At 45.7% G+C, this 26169-nt stretch overlaps 1 protein-coding gene across 3 annotated transcripts in view; it reads left to right on the top strand.

The window, feature by feature from the left end:
• LOC122804350 (serine/arginine-rich splicing factor 5-like) overlaps positions 1-26169 on the top strand; it is a 587000-nt gene that overhangs the window by 130761 nt on the left and 430070 nt on the right. The window lies entirely within an intron of this gene.

Here is a 26169-nt window from a genome sequence, read left to right as displayed (position 1 = left end):
CTGATGCTGCTATCTGGGAGACTGGGGAATGAATAGTACTGCAGGTTAGTTCCCATCTTCAAGAAACTGAGAATCCCACTCTACTAGAGAATGGTAAAATCCTTCCTATCCAATAGGATGTTCTGATGAAAAATAATTCAATAAGTTTTAGTAGGATCTGCCTGCCTGTCCATTGAGTGCATCCCTCAGTTACCTAAAGCAGTATATTTTCCCCAATTACCTAAAGCAGTGTATTGTTACCAGAAGTGCCTTTATATCTACTTTCCAAATTCAGCATAATTGTTTCACGACTACTAGTAGTATCCTAAAGCTGTGAGGATTGCCATCATGAAGCACAGCTGGGACTGAAGTCGTATCAAGAGGCTAAACAGTACTCTTGTCCTAACCTCATCCCAGCAGATACTGCTGCTCCCAGATATCCCTCTCCACTAATGCATAGCAGCAAGAGGAGAGGGGGAGAGCGAGAGACTTTCACGGATTCAGATTAGTGCTAAGCTAACTGCCCTTGCGAGCCATTTTAAACTTGGCCAATTATCCTTTGTGAGACTCAAACCGTGCACCTTGTGTTTGTAAGGCAAACACCTTAACCATTAGGCCACCCTCCCAACCCAATCTGGGAGACTAGAAAGAGCCATCCGAGAGGTCCCACCAAACCAGTGAGGGTTGGGAATCTATTTTAATTATTTCCAGTGAAAAACCAGGACCTGTGGTCAAGCCTTTGATCTTGGCACAACCTTAATCAGTATGGCACAAAACTGCCATTCATCTTCATCACGGTGCAAGCATTTTTGCCCAGTTTTAATGTATATGATTGGATGTGATCTGTAGACCTCCAGGAAGCGTACTTCGATGTCAGAATTGCCAAGTCATCTAGGTTTCTGCACTTCTAGCTGGGAGTCGGTCATTTTCATTTCTGAACCCTGACCTTTGGCCTCCTAAGATCATATGAGAGTACTAGACTAATGTGTGTAAAGGGCCTTTGTAAGCCTAGCTATGCTTTTCAGAAATATTAGAAAGACATTGGTCCCATAAGCTATTGGGTGGGGGGGATAAACTTGGTCATGAGTGGTCAGACACTTGCAAGCTTTCCCTCTCTCTCTCTCATAGAAACATTGGTGGCAGAGCCGGGATAAATTTTATTTCCCCTTCCACTAATTTAAGTTTTGCAGTGTAGAGAAGAACTTTACGTGGATAGGAAGCCTTTCCCAGAGAAGAGGCAGCCTCTGAGACTGACCGGACCCTCCAGCATGTCTTGTTTTATATTGTAGACTAGGTTTAGATCCCTAGGTTGGTTGATGTTCTTAGTGTTTCACCGTTGCAGTCCTCACACTTGGGTTATCTGCCTGCAGGTAGCCCTCAGTCAGCCCGAATACCAGAGACTTAGTATTTCTGCGTCTGTTGCTGTCACTGCCAAGACTGACGTCTGGTAGTCAGGGGTATAAAAACAGGCAGCCGAAGCCATTACATCAGTCTTTTTGCCGAGGAGCCCAAAGCAGAAGCAGTTCGCACGAGTGCCGGTCGGCCACTACCTAAGTTTTCGTTTCTAAAGTGAATCGTCCAGAAGTCTTCTAAAGCTAAGTACCCCGTTGGGGATCCTTTTTTCTTGCTCTTACCAATGTCAGAAAAAGTTAATTCTTGCTTGTGAAAAGCAAATGCCACACCGAGCTTTCCAGTCTTACTGCATCACCTGTTTACGCCCAGACCATGACGTACCTTGCTGTCGGTTTTGTGCCTTGTTCAATGCCCGAACTATTGGTCGTTGGGCCCTTATTGTCACTAAATACTTTCGCTCTCTATGTCCGTATTCCGAAATGGCTTCGGTAAGCCATCCGACTACCAATCTTCTGAAAAAACGTAAGGATAAAGACAGACCACACAGGTCCAAAACTGCTGACAACGCTTTTGTTAAGCTAGTCGCCGTTTCGCCGGTACTCTGGCGCTTTCGCAGCCCCTGATACCCGCTTCAGTGGATTAGCAGGCCTCTACAGAGACTCATTTGGAGTCCAGTATGCCGCAAGGCTCTTCGACTATGGAAACTGCTGATGTCTCTACCTTGGATGGGTCCAGAGCCACTGAGCAGGCACCAGCTTTTGAGGAAGTTTTTTTGCACTACCGATCTTTGACACAAACCAACGACTTCTTTCGCGTCTTCAGTTCTGTCTAAAACTACCGAGTTTCTAAGGCCAAGACTATGAGCTATGCCTAAAAAACAGACTACCCAAACTCAAGTACCTGCTTCCTTGTCGCAGCAAATGCTTAAAATGGCAGAAGACCTTTATTATGCTCATTAGGGGAAGCCAGCCTTCCCCTGCTAAGAGGAAGAGACCTGTCTCCAGCAGCTTTAACAGACCAAGAGTCTGACTCTGCGGTATCGGATTATGAAGACCTGCCTTTATCTGCTTATGAGGATTCAGATGCAGAGGAATCCATTCCCTCTGCTTCTCCTACAGAGGATTTTTCTTTTGGTGAAACCTTGCATTAAGTGAGCATTTCCACTGGGAATGCCAAGACTATCCTCAGTCCAAAAAGAGACTCTGAAAATTTCTAGATTTGCCACAGCATAGGCCTTTAGCAATGCCCCCCAGTCCTGGATGTGTAAATTGTCTTTATGGAATCCTGTCTTAACTCCTGATACTTTACCCCCTGCTCCTAGGAAACCAGAAGGGTACTACAGAGTTCCTGACTGTTTCAAATTCCTTTTCAGAAATCCTACTGCTTACCCAGAGGTCCTCTCCCAGGGGCCTAAAGGTATCAAAGCAACTACAGCTAAAAATCCCACCCCTTCGGACAGGGATTCCAGAGCTTTAGACAGACAGATGGGGCAAGAATGTATACACCTGCAGCTCTCGCAATTAGGGCTTTGAATTGCTAGTTTCACATGTGAAGTACCAACAGCATATTATGGAACTTGAGCAAAAATTAGCTACCTTTACAGACTGTGCAGAAAATTAAAGAATTACCAGAGCTTATGCATTCTGCAAGCTAAGTTGGCAAGCATACTTTGTAATGTGGCTTTGCCCAAGAAGCATCTTGCATGGCAGCAGTCACTGGTTCTGTACTGAAGACATGCTTGGTTTAAGGAGCAGACCTTGCTAGGTCATGTCAAATCAAAATTACTAGAATCTCCTTTGAACAAGGACTATCTCTTTGGCACTAAAGCAGAAGAGGTTCTTAAAAAGATGGAAGAAAAAGCGAAGTCTATGCAGACAAAGATTTCTTGCAAGTACAGCCTCCTAGATTCGGTAGGCATTGTCCCTCAAAACATTGGTCCTTTCCGGCTCCCTCAAGGCCATCTCAAACTAGACCCAGGGGAAACGGACCCCCCCCCCCCCAAACTACAGTCTCATGGTATGCAGAGATCTAAGCAATGGAGTGCCTTCTAAAACAGGGAGTGCTAAGCCACCCTTTTACGGAAAGAATTCACAATGACTTCTCAACTCCACTCCCCACCTCTGCCCAACTGCTCGTGCCCCTAGGAAGAAAACTTGGCCATCATGCAAAAAACTGGACTTCCATTGCCAAAGACCGATGGGTCCTCAACATTGTATCCCAGGCGTACATATTTTACTTCCACTCAACTGCCAATCCCAAAAAGGTTCCCAAATCTACCTCCAAACCAGTGGACAGAGGCACAAAACCAAGTTCAATCCCTGCTCTCCATAAGGGCAATTCAGTCTGTTCCTGTGGAACAGATAGGTCAAGGGTTCTACTCCAGACTTTTCCTGGTACCCAGAAAAGAGAGTACTTGGCACCCATTACTAGATTTTTCCATTCTAAACACCTTCCTGGTGGTACCAAAATTCAAAATGCTCACCCTTCAGCAGCTTCTTCCTATGCTGGCCAAAGATGCCTGGTTAGCCACCCTAAACCTAAAAGGCCTACCTGCCCGTCCCTATCAGGGATTCCTGCAGGAAGTGCCTATGTTTCAGGGCAGGATCTATGGATTATCCATTCTTTGCACTTCCCTTTGGCTTATCCACTGCTACCAGAGTATTCACAAAATGCCTGGCTCCAGCCATTGCGTACTGCAGACAGAAAAATTCAAATTTACCCATATTTGGACGACTGCCTGATGCAGGCAGTCAGGAAATGCTGTTGCAGCACCTGACGTGTAAAGAACCTTCTAACCTCTCTGGGGTACACTATCAACGAAAATAAATCAAAACTAGTCCCCAGTCAGATTGTATTCCTGGGAGCAAGCTTGGACACAGCATCCCAGGCAGGCTTGTTTTTCTGGAGTAAGGAATGCTATCTGACAGGCTACTTATCTCAAATTACCACCAGAACCCAGCTGTCTGCAGGGAAAATCCTGCAGGCTCTAGGGTTCATGACCTCTTGCATCCCACTAATTCAATATGCCAGATTGCATATGAGGAAACTTCAATGGTACTTGAGTCTTTGGTGCCAACATTCTCAGGACCTGGAAACTGTCATTCCCTATCATACCTTGTCTAAGGACAAAGTTTCTTTGGTGGGCAGCAGCATGCAACCACAACAAAGGACTTCCCTTTACTCAACCCCATGTCACCCAGACCCCAACCATAGACCCTTCAGACTATGCCTGGGGGGCTCACTTGGACGACAAGTGCATGCAGGGCCACTGGAGCCCAAGTCAAATTCATCTGCACATCAACCAAAAAGATGTTAGCTGTTCAGCACGCTCCTGACAGCTTTCAGATCCCTACTCTCACCAGGACCCCTGCTAATAAAAACAGACACCACCATAGTTCATGTAGTACATCAACAAGCAGGGGGTTCCCACTCTGTAGGCTAGCCATGGCCCTATGGAACATGGCCTTGGCCATGCAGGTCCATTTGCAAGCTCCATTCCTGCCGGGCAAACAACTTACTGGCAGACTTGAGCAGAAATCTCCTAGACCCACATGAATGGCAGTTAGAGCCCAGCACCTTCAACCTTCTGATTCAGAAATGGGGGACCCCAGAGGTGGATCTTTTTGCCTTCCCCTGCAATCACCAGCTTAGCAAATTCTGCACCAGGACACCTCACAGCAGGGCCTGGAAAGTGGATGCCCTATCCTTCCAATGGGTAAACCTCTCAATCTATGCATTTCCCCCTCTGCCCCTTCTCAATATTGCTCAAGATAAGACAGGACAGACAAAGGACAAACCTTATTGCCCCAGACTGGCCATGCCAGCACTGGTACCCACTACTGCAGCCAGTCACCAGTGCCACCCTAGCACCTACCCCAGAGCCAGACCCTCCTCACTCAGCAGGGGGGACAGATCTTGCATCCGCACACCCTGAATCTTGCAGCCTGGCTTATTCCTTGAATTCTCCCCAGTGACCAGCCTAAACAAGCAGGTGCTAGATGTCATTCTGGAAGCCAGAAGACCCAGTACAAAGAAATCCTGTGCCAAGTGGAAAAGGTATTGCTCCTGGATTCAATTTAAAGGAGAGGACACAACTTTACCCTCCCTACCTCTAATCCTGGATTTTTTAGCAGATCTACTCCAGAGGCCTATCCTATTAAGATCCATGCCTCTGCCATCTCGGCTCATTACAACACTGAGCCACCCCTCTTCTCCCACCCTTTCATCAAACAGTTCCTGGTGGTTTTTTAGGTGTAGCTCGTACTCTTGGCCTTAGAAATTTGGTAGTTTTAGACAGAACTGAAGATGTGAAAGAAGTAGTCTGTGTCGAAGATAGTGCAAAGAACTTCCTCAGAAGCCAGTGCCTGCTCAGCAGCTCCGGACCCATCCAAGGTAGAGACATCGGGTTCCGCAGTCAGTCTCGCTGCATATCTAACTCCGAACGGGTCTCCTGTAGAGGCCTGCGAATCCATTGAAGCGGGCATCAGGGGCTGTGAAAGCTCAGGGGGTCAGAACCCATTCCACTAGGGCAACTTCTACCTCTACAGCTTTCCTCAGGGGAGTCCCTACCGGGAACATTCTGGAAGCTGCTACTTGGAGTTCTGTACACACATTCACCAAGCATTACCACCTGTCTATATATTCCAAATCCAGGGTGGGTTTTGCAACTGCAGTCCTGCAGGGCATACTAGCCAGCTCAAACTCTTCTTTACTGATTCCACCCTTTCTTCAGCTGTGGGTATCAATCCAAGTGTGATGACTGCAACAGTGAAACACAAAAAACCTAGTGCTTCCCTTCCTCCAGCCCCCTTCTCTCTCTCTCCTCTGTGTACATTACTCACACCTTGCAGGGGTATTGGCCGTATCCTTCCAGTGGGTAAACCTCTGTCTAGGCATTTCCCCCTCTGCCCCTTCTCAAGAATATTGCTCAAGCCAAGTCGCTGTTTAGACATCTAAAATCCCTGACCTGCTGAGTCTACTTGGGGATGTATTATTGATGTAATTTGTAGAGGTGGTAATCTTAGTGAAGGATGCTGTTTTGCACTTCTCAACATTCAGTTTAAGACCATGACCCTTGGCGCTAGTTATTAGTGTGGCACTCTTGGAGGATGTTTGGTCAGTCAGATGCTTTTAACATTAGCCTTGACTTTAGAGATGTACGTGCCAAACAGGAGTGGCTCCATAGTGATTGGCCTTTTTTTGTTGGTAGACTCCCGTCTTAACTCTTGGTCCTGTCTGTTTGCCAGTTGGCAGTCCAGTTGGTGATGTGGGGTTTATACCTAATTCAGTGAGCTTTTCTACATTGCATGAGTGGGAAATTGTCTAATGCTTTGTTTAGGTCGACATAGTCATTGTGCACTGTTTTGCCCTCCTCCATTGCTTTGGTGACTTTCTTGAACTCCACCAGGTTGATTAGACATGACTTTTCCATGACAACCAAAACTGTGTTGGATCCGCCAATAAGTTTCTCATGTCAATGATTCTTTCAATGGTAGTATGTATGAGACTAGTTAGGCTTGTGGGTCTGTAGTTTCCTAGATCCATAGCAGTTTACTCTTGAACATTTGCATGTCCCCCCCCCCCCCCTTTTTGCACAAATCCAGTTTGGTGGCTACAGTTGAATAGTACTTAGAGACCCCAAAATTATGTGTTTCATGCTATTGGGGAGTCATCCTGGGATATTATTAGGTCCCATTGATTAACAAAGTCTTGAGTCCTGCATCTGTTGCTGTCCCTTCCATGATGTCAGGTCGTCAGGGGTACAAAACAATGCAGCCAATGCCATCACATCAGTCTTTCTTGCCGTGCAGTGCCCGAAGCAGAAGCAGTTCGCAAGTGCCGGTCGGCAGACTCCTGAAACTTTCGTTTTCGAGTTTCAGAACCGAAGTCTTCAACTAAAGCTAAGTACCCCGTTGGGGAAACTTTCTTGCTCCTTACTTGTGTCAGTAAAAGTTAATTGCATTACTTGTGGAAAGCAAATACCTCAAAGATTTTCATTTGTACTGTATTCCTTGCCTAGGCCCTGACCACGACGTACCTTGCTGTCTGTTTTGTGCTTTATTTAATCAGCGCACTAAACGTCGTCTGTATATTTTTGCCTCTAAATATTTCGATTCTCTGTTTAGTTATCCGGAAATGTCATCTGTTAGCCATCCAACTACCGAGATTCCGTAAAAACAGAGGCCGCCAAGGTCCAAAACTGCCGACTCTTCTCGTAAGCCAGTCGCCAGTTCGCCGATGCTTCTCATTAAGTCAGTCGCCAGTTCGGTACTCTGGCGCTTTCACAGCCCCTGATATCCGCTACTTCGGATTCGCAAGCCTCTACTGAGAAAATTCGGTGTCCGGTATGCCGTGAGATGCTTCAACTATGGAACCCGTGGATATGTCTATGGGTCCGGAGCTGCTGTGCAGGCACCGGCTTCTGAGATTCAGGCCTACAGACTTGCATATTAAACCAACACCTCCTTCTTTACTTGGGCCTAAATCTCAATCCATGTCTAAAAAGACACTTGGGCCTAAAAAAAACAAATAAGAATGGCTGAAGATCTAATAACTGTAGTCAGGGGTAGCCACCCCCCCCCCTTCTAAGAGGCCTGTGACTGAAGTTGATTATGAATCTTCTGATCAGGATTCTGTTTTTCTGATTCTTCTGATCTGGATTTGCCCTTATCTACTTATGAATATTCTGATGCAGAGAACTCCATTCCCTCTACCTCCCCTCCTGAGGATTTTTCTTTTGGGGAAAGCCTACATACTGTAAGGGAGAATTTCCACTGGGAAAGCCAGGATTTTTCTGATTCAAAAAGGAGGCTTGGGGATTTCCTTTTACCTCAGCATAGGCCTTTGTCTATTTCTGCTGTACTAGACGTTGATGCTTTTTCGGAATCTAGTTTGGCCTCATTCCCTGTCTCATGCTCCCAGAAAACCTGACCGATACTACAGGGTCCCTGAATCCCACCAGTTCTTTCAAAAATCCTATTGCAGTTCCAGAGACCGTTTCACAGGGGCCAAAGAGCATTAAGGCTTCTACTGCTAAAAATCCTACCCCTTCTGATGGAGAGAGATGGGGTAAGAAGGTTTACACTTCTGCAACCTTGGCCATTAGGATTTTAAACTGCCAGTTTCGTATATTAAAGTGTCCAACATGTTATTGGACTGCTTAAACAGAAAATGATTCCTGACTATGTGGAAAATAAAGAATTACAGGATTTAATGCATTCTGCTGAGTAAGTTGGAAAACACACTTTGCAATGTGGTTTTGGTTCATTAGAGGCCTCTTGCAGGGCTGCTGTTTGTTTTTATTTTTATTTATTTATTTTACATTTGTTGACCAGGCTAGTCTAGATGGATATATGTCCATTTTCAGTAGAGGCCCGGGGAGAAAAGCTCCAAACATTTCAAATATAGTTCACATCTACAGAAGTACATATTTAGAATGCAGATACATTCACCGTAAAGAAAACAGAAATTTTAAGTGGTCACAAATTTATAAAGTATATAAAAAAAGCTACAACATGTTTGACTAGACTTAGTACAATTACTAATGAAATTAAAATTAAATGTTGAGAGAATGATAGCTAAAAAAGTATAGTATAAATGTAGATAAAGGAAGATAAAAGGAAAGTGAAATGGAGAAGCAGTTGAGTAATACATCTAGAAGTAATATATGCTGTTACTGGGTCTGTGCTCAGAAGGCATGCTTGGCTTAAGGAGCAATCTTTGCCTGATCATGATAAAGCTAAGTTGTTGAATGCTCCTTTAAATGGGGACCGCCTGTTTGGCAACAAGGCAGAGGAAGTTCTTAAAAAGATGGAAGATTAAGCTAAATCTATGCAAACTGATAAGATTTTTTACAAGTTCAGCCTCCTAAATTTAGTAGGCACTGGCCCTCTAAGAATTGGTACTTTCCAGCCCCTTCCAGGTCTTCTCAAGCTAAACCCAGCCACAGCAAAAACCCCAGGTTTCAGTTGCAGGGGGGACACGCAACTAAGCAGTGGGGGGCCTCCACTTCCAAATCTGGGAATAGTAAGACTCCCCCCTATTGTAAACTGTTTCAATGACTTCCTTTTAAAATTTCCAAGCACTTAACTGACTGCCCCTTTGGGGGGAAAGATTGCTCTTCATGCAAAGAATTGGGAACTCATTACCCAGGGAAAATGGGTTTTAAATAGTGTCCCAGGGATACAGATTTCACTTCCACATGTTGCCGACACCAAGTGGGTGGACGAACCTACCTCCAAGTCAGTGGGCAGGGGCCCAAAAACGGGTACCTTCTCTCAAGCATGGGGGCTATTCATCTGGTACCAGAAGAGGGAAAGGGACAAGGTTTCTACTCTACTTTTCCTGGCACCCAGAAAAGACCATTCATGGCGTCCTATCCTGGACCTGTCTGTTCTAAACACCTTTTTGGAGATTCCAAAATTCAAGATGCTGACTCTTCAGTTACTTCCTTATGCTAGGCAAAGATTCCTGGTTGGCAACACTAGATTTAAAAGAAGCATACCTGCACATCCCAATTTGGGAATCTTGCAGAAGATATCTACGCTTCAAAGCAGGCTGCACGCAGTGTCAGTTCTCTGCACTGCCCTTTGGCTTATCTGCTGCGCCCAGGGTATTCACAAAGTGCCTAGCTCCAGTTATTGCATTTTGCAGGCAAAGAAATATTCAAAATTACCCATACCTGGACGATTGTCTAATAAAGGCAGAAAGCTAGGACATACTTTTGAATCATCTGGCCTTTGTAAAAAGGGTTATAACTTGTCTTGGGTACACCATAAACAAAAAGAAATCGCACCTGGTACCCTGTCTTATATTCCTGGGAGCAAACTTGGGAGTACAACTTCCCAGATGGCTTACCTCACGCCAGAGAAAAAATTAATTTGACAACCTACTTCAAACAAGTGGCCACAAAAACCCTGCTATCTGCAAGACAAATACTGTAAGCCTTGGGGTTCATGGCCTCCTGCATTCTTCTAATTCCATATGCAAGACTGCATATGAGGAAACTACAGTGGTATCTAAAAAGCCTATGGTGTAAACCTTCTCAAGACCTAGAAAAAATGATTCCTGTCATACCTTGCCTACGCCTAGAGTTCCTTTGGCGGGCAGAGGCCTGCCACCAAAACAAGGGACTACCTTTCACACCACCCCTTGCCGCCCAAACCCTAACAGATGCATCAGACTATGCCTGGGTGGCGCACATGGCAGGGCAGTGCGTTCAAGGCGTATGGACTGCAGATCAAAGGAATCTGCACATCCATCAAAGAGATGCTAGCTGTACAGAAAGCTCTGACCGCCTTCAGGAATCCATTACATCCAGGACAACTTACAATAAAGACTGACAACACCACAGTAATGTGGTACATAAACAAGGGGGTACTCACTCCTACCCTCTATGCAGGCAAGCCATGACCTTATGGAACACTGCTCTGGCTTACCAAGTTCAGTTACAAGCTCAATTCCTGCCAGGAAAGAAAAACATATTGGCAGACTACCTCAGCAGAAACATCATGGATCTCCACGAGTGGAAACTAGATCCAAAAGTATTTACAATGATAACTCAAAAATGGGGCCTTCCAGAAATAGACCTGTTTGCCAGTCCTCAAAACTGGGGCCTTCCAGACAGACCTGTTTGCCAGTCCTCAAAACTATCAACTAACAATTTTGTACAAGGACACTTCACCATCAAGCTTGGAAAGTGGACGCACTCAGTTGGAAAAACCTGGCAGTATATGCCTTCCCGCCATTGCCTCTCCTCACAAAGGTGCTTCTGAAAGTCAAAAAGGAGAGACCACGACTGATTCTCATAGCCCCAGACTGGCCACGCCAGCACTGGTACCCACTGAGGAATATGGCCCAGGGCCCACCTTGGATCTTGCCACAAAATTACCCATTTGTTCACACAGCAAAACAATCGGATTCTTCACAGCCAGCTCAAAACCTTAAATCTGGCTGCATGGCAAATCACCTAAGCATCTAGCCAGCTCCTCTTTCCCAAGCTGTTATGGAGGTCATTCTGGAAGCTAGGAGGCCAAGCACCAGGAAGGCCTATTCGCACAAATGGAAAAGGTTTTGTGCCTGGAACAAAGGCCAAGACATAATTCAGCCTCACATTCTACAGTATTTAACTGAGATATTGCACAAAGGACTTTTCTCCTCTATTAAAATCCATGCTTCAGCTATTTCAGCCCACTACAACACGGATCCACCCATATTTTCGCATCCACTTCTAAGGCAGTTCCTCAGAGGGGTAGAAAACATTAGGCCCCCCAGGAGAGCACCTACACCAACATGGGACCTCAATTTTGTTCAGGGAAAACTAACACTACCTCCCTTTGAACCAGCTTTCTCTGCAGATCTTCAGTTCCTTTCATGGAAGACTGCCCTTCTGCTAGCAATGACTTCAGCTAGAAGAGTCTGAGCTGCAGGCACTAATGGCAGTGGAACCTTTCCTCATTTTTCATAGAGACAGAATTTCTCTACAAACTAATCCTTCCTTTATGCCTAAGGTGGTTTCCAGTGTGGCTTTAAATCAAACCATCCACTTACCCACTTTCTTCCCACATCCACAGAGAGACTCCTGCATTCCTTGGACATTCACAGGCAACTTCGTTACTACTTGGACAAAACTAAGCCTTCAGAAAATCTGACCAGCTCTTTGTATCCTATGCTATAGCTTCACAAGGGAAGGCTATATCAAAACAAACCATTTCCACATGGATAGAACATTGCATATGTTTCTGCTATACCCATCATGGAAAACCATTTCCTGCTACCATTAGGCCCCACTCTACCAGGGCAACAGCTACATCTACAGCCTTTCTCAGGGGGGTTCCAACCAAGGAGATTTTGGAAGCTGCAACTTGGAGTTCAGTACACACCTTTAACAAACACCATCACTTACACTTCCCTCTAAGACTAGGGCGGGCTTCGCCACTGCAGTTCTGCAGGGCCTTCTAGCCTCCTCTAACCCTCTGATTCCTCCACCCGTCCTTAGCTTTGGAATTCAACCCAAGTGTGATAACTGCAGCAGGGTAACACGATGAACATAGTACAGTTTTGTACCTACCATAAATGTAGATGTTGGAGTGTACACCCTGCTGCAGTCCAGGTTACCCTCCCTCCATCCCCTGTGATCTAACTGGCTAAATCTCTACAATACCTTCCTGATGTATTTGCTTATAGCTGGAGGGATTTTGTGTTTGTGCAAAATTTACTCAATTTGGTAATTATTACTGACCACCTTTTCGGGGGCACCTGACATCTGGGGCAAGAAAAACTGAAGAAAATGGCGGTTGCATTATATATACCCCTGGCGCACTGACGTCAGGGAAGAAGCGACAGCAACAGACGCCGGACCAAGACTTTGGGACCGCCTGACGACAGGATAACTGAAGTGTGATGACTGCAGCAGGGTGTACACTCTTAACGTCTCCATTTATGGTAGGTACAAAACTGTATTTTTTGTTTCACTAGAGGCCTCTTGCAGGGCCGCTGTTACAGGCTCTGTTCGAAGGCATGCTTGGTTAAAGGAACATAATCTGCCTGATTATGTTAAAGCAAAATTATTGGATGCTCCATTACAGCATGATGCTTTGTTTCGTGTTAAGGCAGAAGAGGTGTTAAAGAAAATGGAGGATAAAGTGAAATCTATGCAGACAGTAAAGGATTTCTTACGGGTTCCGCCACCAAGATTTAGCAGGAACTGGTCTAAGAATTTGTTCTTTCCAGTATCAGACGGACCACAAAAAGGCAGATGGACGCCCTAGAGGCAGATCTCAGCCCCAAGGCTCACAGGCTTAAACAATGGGGTGCTTCTACCTCCAAAAGCAGAGAAGACAAATCACAGCCATATAGGAAACTGCCCCAATGACTTCCCTCTGCCAGTGCCAAGCACTTAACTTTTGGCAGCACCCTTAGGGGGAAAGCTAGCACTTTTTTCACACTATTGGCACATGATCACCCAGGACAAATGGGTGCTGAATATTGTTTCTCAGGGCTACAGGTTCCATTTTCACGCCTTTCCATAGGCAAAAGGTATGCCAGACCTGCCACACAATCAATGGGCAGAGGCACCAAAACAAATTTCATCTCGTGGACATGAGGGCTATTCAGCGAGTACCACAGCAAGAGCAGGGACAAGGATTTTACTCTAGGCATTTCTTGGTACCCAGAAAGGACAAAGCATGGAGACCAATACTGGACTTGTCTTATTCTAAATACTTTTCTGGACATTCCAAAATTCAAAATGTTGACACTGCAGCAACTTCTGCCCATGCTGGGCAAGAAGGTTTGGCTCGTAACTTTGGACCTCAGAGGCATACCTGCATGTCCCAATCAGACAGTCTTGCAGAAGAAACCTCAGATTCATAGCTGGCTCAATGCACTACCAATTCTCTGCACTGCCCTTTGGCTTATCTACTGCGCCCAGGGTCTTCACAAAATGCCTGGTATCAGTAATTGCATTTTGCAGATGAGGCATTCAAATTTATCCCTACTTGGACGACTGCCTTATTCAAGCAGAGAGGAAGGACATTCTGCTAAAGCATCTGACGTTTGTAAAAAGATTACTAATTTGCCTAGGGTACACAGTAAATGAAAAGAAATCAAAACTAGTGCCCTCAGATAATATTCCTGGGTGCAAGCTAAAATACAACTGCCCAGATTGCTTCTCACGCCAGACAAAGGCAACTGACTTATTACTTCGAAAACATGGCAACAAAAACTCAGTTATCTGCAAGAAAAATTCTGCAGGCTTTGGGCTTCATGGCATCCTGCTAATTCGATATGCAGGACTGCATATGAGGAAGCTACAGTGGTATCTAAAAAAGTGTTGGACTCAACATTGTCACAGCCTGGAAACATTAATTACCCTCATTCCCTGCCTGCAACAAGAGTTTCGATGGTGGGCACTGGCCTGTCACCACAAGGGACAGCCATTCACTTTGCCCACAGCTAGGCAGACACTAACAGATGCATCGGATTACGCCTGGGGGGCACACATGGCAGGAAAATGTATTCGGGGCACGTGGTCCACAAGCCAAATGCATCTTCATATCAATCGGAGAGGCCAGCAGTACAGAATGCCCGAACAGCCTTCAAGGATTTTCTCCATCCAGGACAACTATCGCTGAAGACTGACAATACTACAGTCATGTGGTACATAAACAAGCAAGGGGGGCACACATTCCTACCCCCTCTGCAGGCAAGCCATGACTTTGTTGAACACAGCATTGACTTACCAAGTACATCTGCAAGCACAATTCCTGCTAGGAAAGACAAATACTCTGGCAGATTAACTAAGCAGAAACCTCATGGACCCTCATGAGTGGAAACTAGATCCACAAATCTTCTGTATGATAAGGAAATGGGGATGCCCAGACATCTATTTGCCTCCCCTCACAACTACTAACTACAGAGATTCTGCACAAGGACTTATCACAATCAAGCATGGAGGGTGGATGCTCTATCATTCAGCTGGAAAACCCTCAACAGTATCCCTTTCCTCCACTGCCTCTCCTCCCCAAGGTACTCCTAAAGGTCAGACAAGAGAAGCCAAGAATGATACTGATTACCAGTGCTGGCATGGCCAGTCTGGGGCACCCAATCCTAAAGAGCTTGTCTCCAGGCCCAGCCTGGATTTTACCTCAAATTCCTCATCTTCTGACCCAACAAAACAATCTGATCCTACACAGCCAACTCAACCTTAAATCTGGCTGTATGGCGAATGATATAACCACTCAGAACACACCTCTCTCAAAAGCAGTTATGGATGTTATTCTGGAAGCTAGGAGGCCCAGCACCAGAAAATCTTATGCAGAAAAATGGAAGAGATTCTGTGCTTGGAACCAGGCACAAGGAATTGACTCGCTTGTTCCAAATATTACTCAGATTTGCTGGACAAAGGCCTATCCTTATCAATTAAGATCCATGCCTCTGCCATTTCAGTTCATTACAATACAGAACCACCTATTTTTTCACATCCACTGCTAAGGCAGTAACTCAGAGGGGCCAAAAACATAAGACCCCCTAGGAGAGCACAGATACCTACATGGGACCTCAATTTTGTCTTGGAAAAAGCTCACACTGCCTCCTTTTGAGCCAGCCAATACAGCAGAGATAAAATTCTTATCGTGGAAAACAGCTCTGCTCCTAGCATTAACTTCAGCAAGAAGAGTCTCAGTTATAGGCATTAATGGCTGTGGAACCTTTTATCATTTTCCATCTGGGCAGGGTTTCTCTAAGGACAAACCCGACATTTATGCCAAAGGTAGTATCCGGTGTAGCTCTTAATCAAACCATTTGCCTACTTTTTATCCAAATCCCCAAAATAAAGGGGAGAGACTACTGCATTCTTTGGACATACACAGACAGCTACGCTTCTACTTTTGACAAAATTAAAGCTTTCAGAAAGACTGAGCAAGTTTTAGTGGCATATGCTGCAGGATCACAAGGAAAGGCCATCTCAAAGCAGACTATTTCAAAATGGATAGAACACTGTATTCGTTTCTGCTATGCACAACATGGCAAATCCGTGCCTAAGGGCATTAGGCCACATTCTACCAGGGCAGCAGCCACCTCAGCAGCCTTCCTCAGAGGACTACCAACCAAGGATACTTTGGAAGCTGCTACTTTGACCTCAGTACACACTTTTTTTTTTTTTTTTTTTACCAAGCACCACCACTTGCCACTCTACTCTAAATCCAGAGCAGGCTTTGCCACTGCAGTTCTGCAGGGCCTTATAGCCACTCCTAATTCTGTTTAGACCCCAGCCGCCCAACCTCAGCTTTGGGATTCAACCCAAGTGTAATGACTGCAACAGTGAAACACGAACTTAGCACAGTTGTGTACCTACCATAAATGTAGATGTTGGTGTGTTAACTGTTGCAGTCCAGGTTACCCACCCACCATCCCCCTTTCTTTGCTAGGGCTTATCTGTACTTGTATATTCTATACAACCTATGTGGTGTATTTGCTTGTAGATGAAGGTATTCATTTTAGTGCATGCTTTTTATAAGCAATGTTTTTAGCCTACCCTTTTGGGGGCACCTGACATCTGGGGCAAGAAAAACTGAAAAAAATGGCGTCTGCTGCATCTTGTATACCCTTGGCGCACTGACATCAGGGAAGAGGCAACAGCAACTGATGCCGGACCAGGATTTTGGAATTCAGGCAGACTGCGGGTTAGCCTGCCAGCAAGATAACCCAAGTGTAATGACTGCAACAGTGAACACACTCTAACATCTACATTTATGGTAGGTACACAACTGTACTTTGTGTACACTAACCATAAATGTAGATGTTGGTGTATTCACTGTTGCAGTTCTGGTTATCCTCCCTCCAGTCCCCTAACTTTTGGCTGTACCTCTACTTTCCTTTACTATGCTTAAAAGCCTTTTTGGTGCATTTGCTTTTTTGTTGGAGGTATATCCTTGTACTTTTATATGTAATTGCTTTCCATTAAGAGGGCACATAACATCTGGGGCAAGAAAAACTGATGTAATGGCTTCGGCTGCATGTTTTATACCCCTGACGTCATGGAAGAAGGGACAGCAACCGATGCAGGACCCAAGACTTTATCAGGCCAACTGAGGGCTAGCAGATAACCCAATTGTAATGACTGCAACAGTGAATACATTCGAACATCTACATTTATGGTAAGTGTACGCAACTGTACTTTCTCTGGTGATGGCTATTATGGTTGGAAATGTTTCTGGAGGGGTCAGAGAGAAGGGTAAAACTGCACCCAAATTTAGCAGGTAGGTATGCTTTGTCCTCTGGCTCAATTTACAGTTTGCCACATTAAGGATTGCCTTTGAGGTTTTGAACAGAACAAAACTAGGCATCAACCCCCTATATTACTAGGTGGGCTGCAAATTGGCTCACAGAACACAGTGTAAAAGTAGTGAACTCCCGACTGCCGACCAGTCGAGTGGAGTCCCACAGGGATTGGTCCTGGGTCCTCTCCTCTTAGTCATCTACTTCTCAGAAGTCCAGGCCAACACTAAGGGACTCTGGTTGACCAAGTTTGCAGACTACTGCAAGCTGAGAGCCATTAACTCCCCTAGTTTGGGCCTGACTGAGACCAATGACTGGTGTTGAAACCATGGCCTTAAACTGAACGCCAAAAATGCGCCGTCATACCCTTTGGTAAAAACTAATTACCACATAGATTGTGAGCCCACTGAAGGTGTTGAAATCTGGGGGGCGCAGGTTGACAGCAGCGTCGCCTTCTACCACCATAGCATGGGCAGTCTCTGGGTTACGAACCTGTCCCTCCAGCACTTTCTGTTTGTGGTAATGAGGTTGAGGTCTCAGGAGTGTGTAGGTTGAGGTCTCAGGAGTGTGTAGTGCGGAGGGATTGGGATTTCTTTAGATGTAGCATTTCTAACAGAGGTGGGTCAGACATGACTTTGCAAGTCGAGCAGATATCTCCTCTAAGGTGATATGAGACAGAATAGTTGGCTTTCTTTGAGCCTGTCCATATAGGACAAGTGTTTAAGGCTTAGGATCCTCTTTGTGAGGTACTTTATTGGCCTGTCCAGTTGTTGCAGGTGTCTAGTGAGGTACATGCCAAATGGGGCATTGTACTTGATTGGCCTAATGTGGGAAGAGTAGAGGGGGGACTATGACCTATTTCTTCCTGGATGCAAAACCCTTAGTAATGAGATGTGCCACATAAGACTTTCTGACCACAGTGGCAGTGTGGTGGTCAAAAGAGAGATTGCTGTCAACCTGTGTTCCCAGATCTCTTGCCACCTGTGTTCAGTGGACTACCATCGATATGATAATTCATGGGAACCAGGTTTTTCCCAAAGGGGATGACCACACTTGCTTTGGCATTGAGCTGAAGGTCATGGTTCTGTCACCAATCGGTCTCAGTGAGGCCTTCCTGTAGGCTGTCAACATTACTTGAAATTCATAATAGCTCCGAACTTGCAATAGTCTGCGAACTTTGTCAGCCAGTCCCTTCGTGTTGGCCTGGACTTCAGAGAAGTAGATACCAAACAGGAGAGGACCCAGGCCCGAACCCTGTGGGACTCCATGACTGGTTGGTAGTCTGACTTGGGAGTCAGCTACTTTCACATTGTGGGAGTTCCATCTGTGAGCCAGTTTGTAACCCACCTAGTAATATAGGGGTTGATGCCTAGCTTAATGAGTTTTTCTATTCCCGAGTAGGAAATGCTCTGGTGACTGACTCGAATCAAAGAAGTCGACCAAGTTGAGCAGGCATGATCTACCCTTCACAAAACGAAACCGTGTGGTATCCAGAGTTTGGAGACTCCCTACATCCTTATTAGGGCCATGATGATTCATTCCATAACTTTGCATATCAAACTCGTCAGGCTAATGGGGCAGTAGTTCCCAGGGTTTGTAGTCGCTCCTTTGTGGAGAGGGATGACTGTAGTAGTGCGTAATTCAGTAGGGACAAAGCCTGAGGGGAGGCTGTGATTGAACAGGGCAAACGGGTGAGGTGACAGTTCACTCTAGTTCATGTAGAACACAGCCAGGGATATTGTCAGGTCCCATAGAAGCTGTATTCTTGGCCATGGACAGTGCTGATTTAACCTGTGCAGCAGTAATACTGGGTTCCTGGCAATCTACTGATGTCCTTCAAGGATGCATCTGCAGTCCTTACAAATGAGTTGTCCTGTCGTCAGGCAGCCCTTCGGTCGGCCGGATTCCAAAGTCTGGGTCTGGCCTCGGCTGGTGTCGCTCTTCACCCGACGTCATAGCTGCAGTTATTCGGGTATAAAGGCATCAGCCGATGCCATTTTCCTCAGTCTTTCTTGCCGCGTGGCGCCCGAAGCAGAAGCTGTTCGCAAGTGCCGGTCGGTCAGAACCAGAGATTACTACTACCGAATACTTCTTCTACTACTGATGACTTCTAAAAAGCTAAGTACCCCGTTGGGGACTCTTTCTTGCCTCAGCCGATGTCAGAAAAAGTGAATAACTGTTTAACTTGTGGGAAACAAATACCTCATAAAGATTTCCACTCTTACTGCTTACCTTGTTTAGGCCCAGACCACGTCGTAGCAGCTTGTCTAGCCTGTGCTTCTTTTAACCGACGGACGCTTAGACGTCGGTCGGAATTTGCTGAGGAGTTTTTCGGCTCCGATTTTGCTTACATTATGCCGTCGGATCCTCCGACTACGAAAATATCTAAAGTGCAAGGAAACGGACCGACACTCGCGGTCCGCGGTTTTGGCCGAAACCGCTGTTAAGCCAACCGCGAGTGTCTCTGTTTCGGCTGAAACCGAGCAAGCGGTTCTTCCTTCAGCCGAAAACTTAACTCCTACCGAGGCCTCTTCCAACCTGGTGGAATCGGCTTCTGAAATCCCACCTGCTCTTACAGTTTCTCAGGAATTATCTGACACTATCCCCTTGGATATTTCAACCCCTGCACGTGGAGCTGCTAGGCCACCTGCAACCATGTCCATTAAGGCCTTTGCCAGGGCCAAAGCAGCTAAAACTACTAAATCTGTGCCTGCTAAGACCCCCTCTCACAGGCCTAGTTCTAGTTCACAAATGCTTAGTCTAGCAGAGGATCTCATTTCTTTAATCTGGGGATCCCAACCTCTCCCAGACAAGGCCTCTCACCCACCTCCAGAGAAGAGGCCTAGAGCAGAGCCCCCTGAGCCAGTTTCTACAGATGATTCCGATACCAACCCTCCAGAGGGCCCTTTCTCCCCTTATGAAGACTGATGCTGAAGAGTCCATTCCTTCTGCCTCTCCGCCTGAGGAATTTTCCTTTGGGGAAACCTTGCATGCTATGAGGGAACAATTTCAGTGGCAGGGCCAGGATTTTTCAGACTCTAGAAAAAGGCTTAGAACTTTTCTGCATTTACCACAACATAGGCCTTTAGCCATACCTCCAGTTCTCTCTGTTGTAGATGATGCATTTAATGATGCTTGTACTGCTCCTGATTCACTACCTCTGGCCCCTGCTAAGCCCGATAGGTACTACAGGGTCCCGGACACGCATTATCATTTGTATAAGGCTCCTTTTGCAGATCCCGAGACTATCTCCCAGGGACCTAAGGCTGTAGCAGCTACCTATGCCAAAAACCCCCTCCCCTCTGGAAGGGAATCCAGGTCCTTAGAGAGATGGGGTAAAAAAGTTTACACTTCTGCTACTCTTTCAGCTAGGGCCTTGAACTGTCAATTCCACATGATCCAGTATCAAGAATTTATGCTAGACCAGTTAACCAAAAAGCTGTCCTCAGATGAACCATTAGACAAAAAATCTGTTCAGGGAATGGTGCATAACATTCAGCAAGTCAGTAACCATTCCTTAAAATGCGGCTATGATGCACTGGAGGCTTCCTTTAGATCAGCCATGACTGGCACAGTTATCAGAAGGCATGCATGGTTAAAAGAGCAGGCCTTACCAGACCATGTCAAATCAAAATTACTAGATGCTCCCATGGATAAGATCAATTTGTTTGGCTCTCCTGCACAACAGGTGCTGAAGAAGATGGAAGAGAAGGCAAAATCTGTCCAAACAGTGAAAGATTTCTTACAGGTCCAACCTCCAAGGTTTAGCAGGAATTGGCCCTCCAAGAATTGGTCCTTTCCAGACTCCTCCCGAGCTCAGAGAGGCAGGAATAGGCGTTCAAGAGGCAGAAGTAAATCCAGGGGTGCCTACAGGGGACGCCAGTGGCAGGGTAACAACCAGCGAGGTACAGCCACAGACACAGCCACCACTACTACAGGTCAATCACAGTGACTTGACTCTGGCACCGCCTACCAGGGAACAACTAGAAGCACCCTTAGGCGGGAAGCTAGCCTTATTTTCAGTAAACTGGCATTTCATCACAACAGACAAGTGGATTTTGCAGACAATAGACCAAGGTTACAGGTTTCACTTCCATACTCTACCAGGGAAGAGAGGAATGCCAAACCTACTTCCAAATCAAAAGACAGAAGCTCTAAAACAACTCCATTATTAAGGATGAGAGCTGTAGAAAAGGTACCATCTATGGAGCAAGGGCAGGGATTTTACTCCAGACTCTTCCTGGTACCAAGAAAAGAAAGCAAATGGAGACCTATTCTCGACCTGTCCGCTTTAAACACATTCCTCATTGTTCCAAAATTCAAAATGCTGACCCTACAGCAGCTTCTTCCCATGTTGGGCTAGGAGTCTTGGCTGGTAACTCTAGATCTCAAGGAGGCATACCTGCACGTCCCCATACGACCAAATTGCAGAAGATACCTCAGATTTCTTGCAGGATCAGAGCATTCTCAATTCTCAGCATTGCCCTTTGGCTTATCTACTGCGCCCAGAGTGTTCACGAAATGCCTGGCATCAGTAATTGCTCATTGCAGGCTTCAGGGAATCAAAATCTACCCTTACCTGGACGACTGCCTAATACAAGCGGACAACAAAAACAAGCTAGCAGAAGACTTGAAAAGGGTCATTTATCTACTACAAGCCCTGGGATATACAGTCAATATAAAAAAGTCAAGGCTGATACCATCCCAAAGGATAACCTTTTTGGGTGCAGAGCTGGACACATCGAAACAAATGGCATTCCTAACGGTAGAAAAACAGGAACAACTCCCTCTCTACTTCTTGGCATTAACAAAGCAGAACCATCTAACAGCAAGAAAAGTCCTGCAAGCCTTTGGTTTCATGGCATCCTGCATAATATTGGTTCCACATGCCAGACTGCATATGAGAAAGTTACAGTGGTACCTAAGGAATTTATGGTCTCAGCACAAGCACAGCCTAGAAACCCAAATTCCAGTAATCCCATGCCTGAAGCAAGAATTCCAATGGTGGGCTCAGGCCTGCCAGTCCAACAAAGGACTGCCCTTCCACAGCACTCAACCAAGCCAAACCATCACAACGGATGCCTCAGACCTCGGTTGGGGGGCCCACATGCTGGACAAGTGCATACAAGGCTTATGGACTCAAGACCAGCTGTGCCTACACATAAATCAAAAGGAAATGCTGGCAGTAAAACTGGCAATTCAGACCATTTCTTCGACAAGGTCCACTGTTGATAAGGATAGACAACACCACAGTTATGTGGTACATCAACAAACAGGGAGGCACGCATTCGTACCCTCTATGCCAGATGGCAATGGACCTCTGGAATGTGGCCCTGAGCTTCAACATCCAGTTACAAGCAGTTTTTGTACCAGGAAAAGAAAACATCCTAGCAGACATACTAAGCAGAACTACCACGGATGCCCACGAATGGATGCTGCATCCGGACATCTTCAAAACCATAACAAGGAAATGGGGACTCCCAGAAATAGACTTATTTGCATCCCCACGCAATCACCAACTGAAGAAATTCTGCACAAGGACGTACCACCCACTGGCTTGGAAAGTGGACTCCCTATCTTTCAGTTGGAAAAACCTGACAGCATATGCATTCCCACCACTTCCTTTGATGCACAAGGTGAGGACCGTCCAAGGATCATTCTGATAGCTCCAGACTGGCCAAGACAACATTGGTACCCATTACTGAGGAGCATGTCTCGGGAACAAATATGGCCTCTACCCCTAGTTCCCTTGCTGTTAACACAGAACAACTACAACACCCTGCATCCAAACCTGAAAACACTGCAGCTGACTGCCTGGAACATTGCATAAGACCAATTAACCCAAATTTATCCCAAAGGGTTAAAGACATTATTTTGGAGGCTCGCAGGCCCTCGACAAGGAAAAATTATTCAGCAAAATGGAAAAGATTTCTCATTTGGAGTACTGCAAAAGGAGAAAATGTGTCACTGGTAAACATAGCTAACATCCTGGAATACTTGGCAGAGCTCTTCCACAACGGCCTATCCTATTCTTCCATTAAGATTCATGCATCAGCTATCTCAGCAGAATACAACTTGGATCCTCCACTCTTCTCACATCGTCTGCTCAGGCAGTTTCTGAGAGGAATTAAAAATGTAAAACCACCTAGGAAGCCACCTTTGCCAGCATGGGACTTGAACTTCGTGTTAGAAAAGTTGACACACCCTCATTTCGAGCCAGCAGCAACAGCAGAATTACAGTAATTATCATGGAAAACTGCTTTCCTGCTTGCAATCACTTCAGCAAGAAGGGTATCTGAGCTACAGGCATTAATGGCAGTGCAGCCCTTCCTGATCTTCCATCAGGATAGTGTCCATGAGAACAAATCCTACTTTTATGCCTAAGGTGGTCTCCAGAGTATCTTTAAATCAGGCTATCCACCTACCTACATTCTTCCCCAACCCACAGAACAGGGGAGAAAGACTGTTGCATACCTTGGATGTACATAGACAATTACGCTACTACCTGGACAGGACCAAGGGCAATAGAAAAACTGACCAGCTACTGGAAGCATATGCAACAGGAAAGGAAGGAAAAGCAATTTCAAAACAGACAATCACTAAGTGGATAGGAAATTGCATTAGATTTTGTTACTCCTACCATGGGAAGAAAACTCCAGGAAACATCAGGCCTCACTCTACAAGGGCTACAGCCACTACCACAGCTTTTCTACAAGGAGTGGCTACCAAAGACATTTTAGAGGCTGCTACTTGGAGCTCCGTGCATACATTTGCCAAGCATTATAATTTACCCTTATACTCTAGATCCCGAGCAGGTTTTGCCACTGCTGTTTTGCAAGGGATCTTAACTACACCATAATTTTATTTCTCCTCCTCCCCCAGTTTGGCTATGGTATTCTACCCATTTGTAAGGACTGCAGATGCATCCTTGAAGGACATAGTACAGTTTTGTACCTACCATAAATGTAGATGTCCGATAGGAATGCATCTGCAGTCAGGATTACCCACCCTCCTTCCCCTCTGTGGTACTCCTAGGGTATTTGCCCATCTTGTAGCTAGCTGGGGGAATCTATTATGGTGTATTTGTTTGTATATATGTACATACATGCTTATTTTTTGTTTGCTCTCTACTCTTTGGAATCATTTGCATTTATCCAAATTTAGCCTTCCTAGAGGGCACCTGGCATCTGGGGCAAGAAACACTGAGGAAAATGGCGTCGGCTGATGCCTTTATACCCGAATAACTGCAGCTATGACGTCGGGTGAAGAGCGACACCAGCCGAGGCCAGACCCAGACTTTGGAATCCGGCCGACCGAAGGGCTGCCTGACGACAGGACAACCCGTTTGTAAGGACTGCAGATGCATTCCTATCGGACATCTACATTTATGGTAGGTACAAAACTGTACTTTATGATTGATCCTTGGGGGGGGTAAAGTTGGCACTGAATCTGTTGGCAAGTATATTGGCAATATCTGTTGGGCTCTGTATAGGAGGTACCATTGTGCAGTAGCTCAGAGGAAATCTGGGTATTGATGTGGAGATTCTTTACATAACTATACAACGGTTTGTGGTTGTCTTTACTATCTGCTGCAATTCTGTTTCATAGCTAGCTTTAGAGGATTTGATGAGGGATCTCAACTTTTTGTTGAGGCTGATAAGGGAGTTTTTCCAGTCTTGGGACTTAACCTTATTCCACATCAGTTTCCTCCTCCTGTTGTAGAGTTTATCGCAGGGGGCCACTAGATTGGCTTCTCTTTTTTTTATTTTTTATTTTTTAGGAGTGTGTCTTGGTTCTTTTTGGTATGGTGAGATACATGCATTGGTGTACGTGTTCGTACAGTGGTGTGTGATTTGGCAGTCATGCAACTATTCTTCATTTGTGTGGTTGCCATGACATTAGCTACTTCTGTTTTTAGGACCCCGAAGTTAGCTTTGGAGAAGTTTTTCATGGTGGGTACCTTTGGGAGGGATGTGGATTTCCAAGGCGATTAGTTTGTGGTCTGATCTAACCAGGGAGGAATCGACTGTTTATGTAGAGCAATGGTCGCCCATGTTAGTAATGTTGCTACCTCTAGTGGGGGTAAGAACGAGCTGGTCCAGGGCATTGGAATTAATGAATTCCATGAAACATTTTGCAAGTGTATTGGTACACGAGTAGTTTTCCCAGTTAATGGAGGGGCAGTTTTTCATCCAGTATGAGCGTTAGGTTGGACCCTAATATTCTCCAGGGTGCTTAGGAATGTGGAGTGAGAGTCTTGGGACATGGTTGGGGACCTTTAGCAGGCTACGACTTGAATCGCTGTCTTACCCAATAGTAACTGCACCTGAAGCATCTCTGATGCGTTATGTTGGGCTACCAGTCTGGAGGTGTACACATCCTTTATGAATGTGGAAACCCGGCTGCCTTTGGTGCTTCGGCCCAAGTTCTGAGGCCAAAAGGTGTGGAATGAGTTATAGCCTGGTAGAGCAGAGGTGCGTTCTGTTACCCTGAACCAAGTCTCCGTTACAGCACAAATGTCAGTGTTCTCCATTTTAAGAAGTGCTTCGAGCAAGTGCATTTTGAGATGTAGACTTCTAGCATTGAGCAGAATGACAGTCTGCATTTGTAGCAGTTACTGTGTTAATTTTGGTTTTTGGAAAACCGCCTAAGAAAGGCACTATAGGGGTGGCAAGAGCCTTGGCCAGTGTCCGGAAGCCCAGGGGTGACGGATGCAGGCCATATCTGGCAAAGCATCGAGGTCTGTCATCCCAAGCAGACATACTGGATCCCCTTAGAGTGACATCAGAAACTTGCCAATTGTTGAAATCAGTCATTTTCTGCTTGTACTGTGGTATCATTCTAGGTGATGGTAGGATGTTGCTCAAGGCTAGAGTCATATCCTCCTGGGCTACATAATCCTAGAGCTCCTAGTCTGTCCATGTAGTCCCAGGAGGTGCATCTCAAGTCATTCACACTCGCATGTACAATGACAGTCTTATTTGTACCTTTTTTGAGGGACCCGAGTGCGTGTGTTGTGGGGAATCCTGGTACCAGACAGGCAGCTGGCTGACTTTCTCC

The sequence above is a fragment of the Protopterus annectens genome, chromosome 6.part0 (assembly GCF_019279795.1).
Source record: "Protopterus annectens isolate FY-2018-M chromosome 6.part0, PAN1.0, whole genome shotgun sequence".
In the NCBI taxonomy this organism is placed as follows: domain Eukaryota; kingdom Metazoa; phylum Chordata; order Ceratodontiformes; family Protopteridae; genus Protopterus; species Protopterus annectens.
Note: the sequence above shows the minus strand (reverse complement) of the source record. Positions and strands in the feature narration are given on the sequence as shown.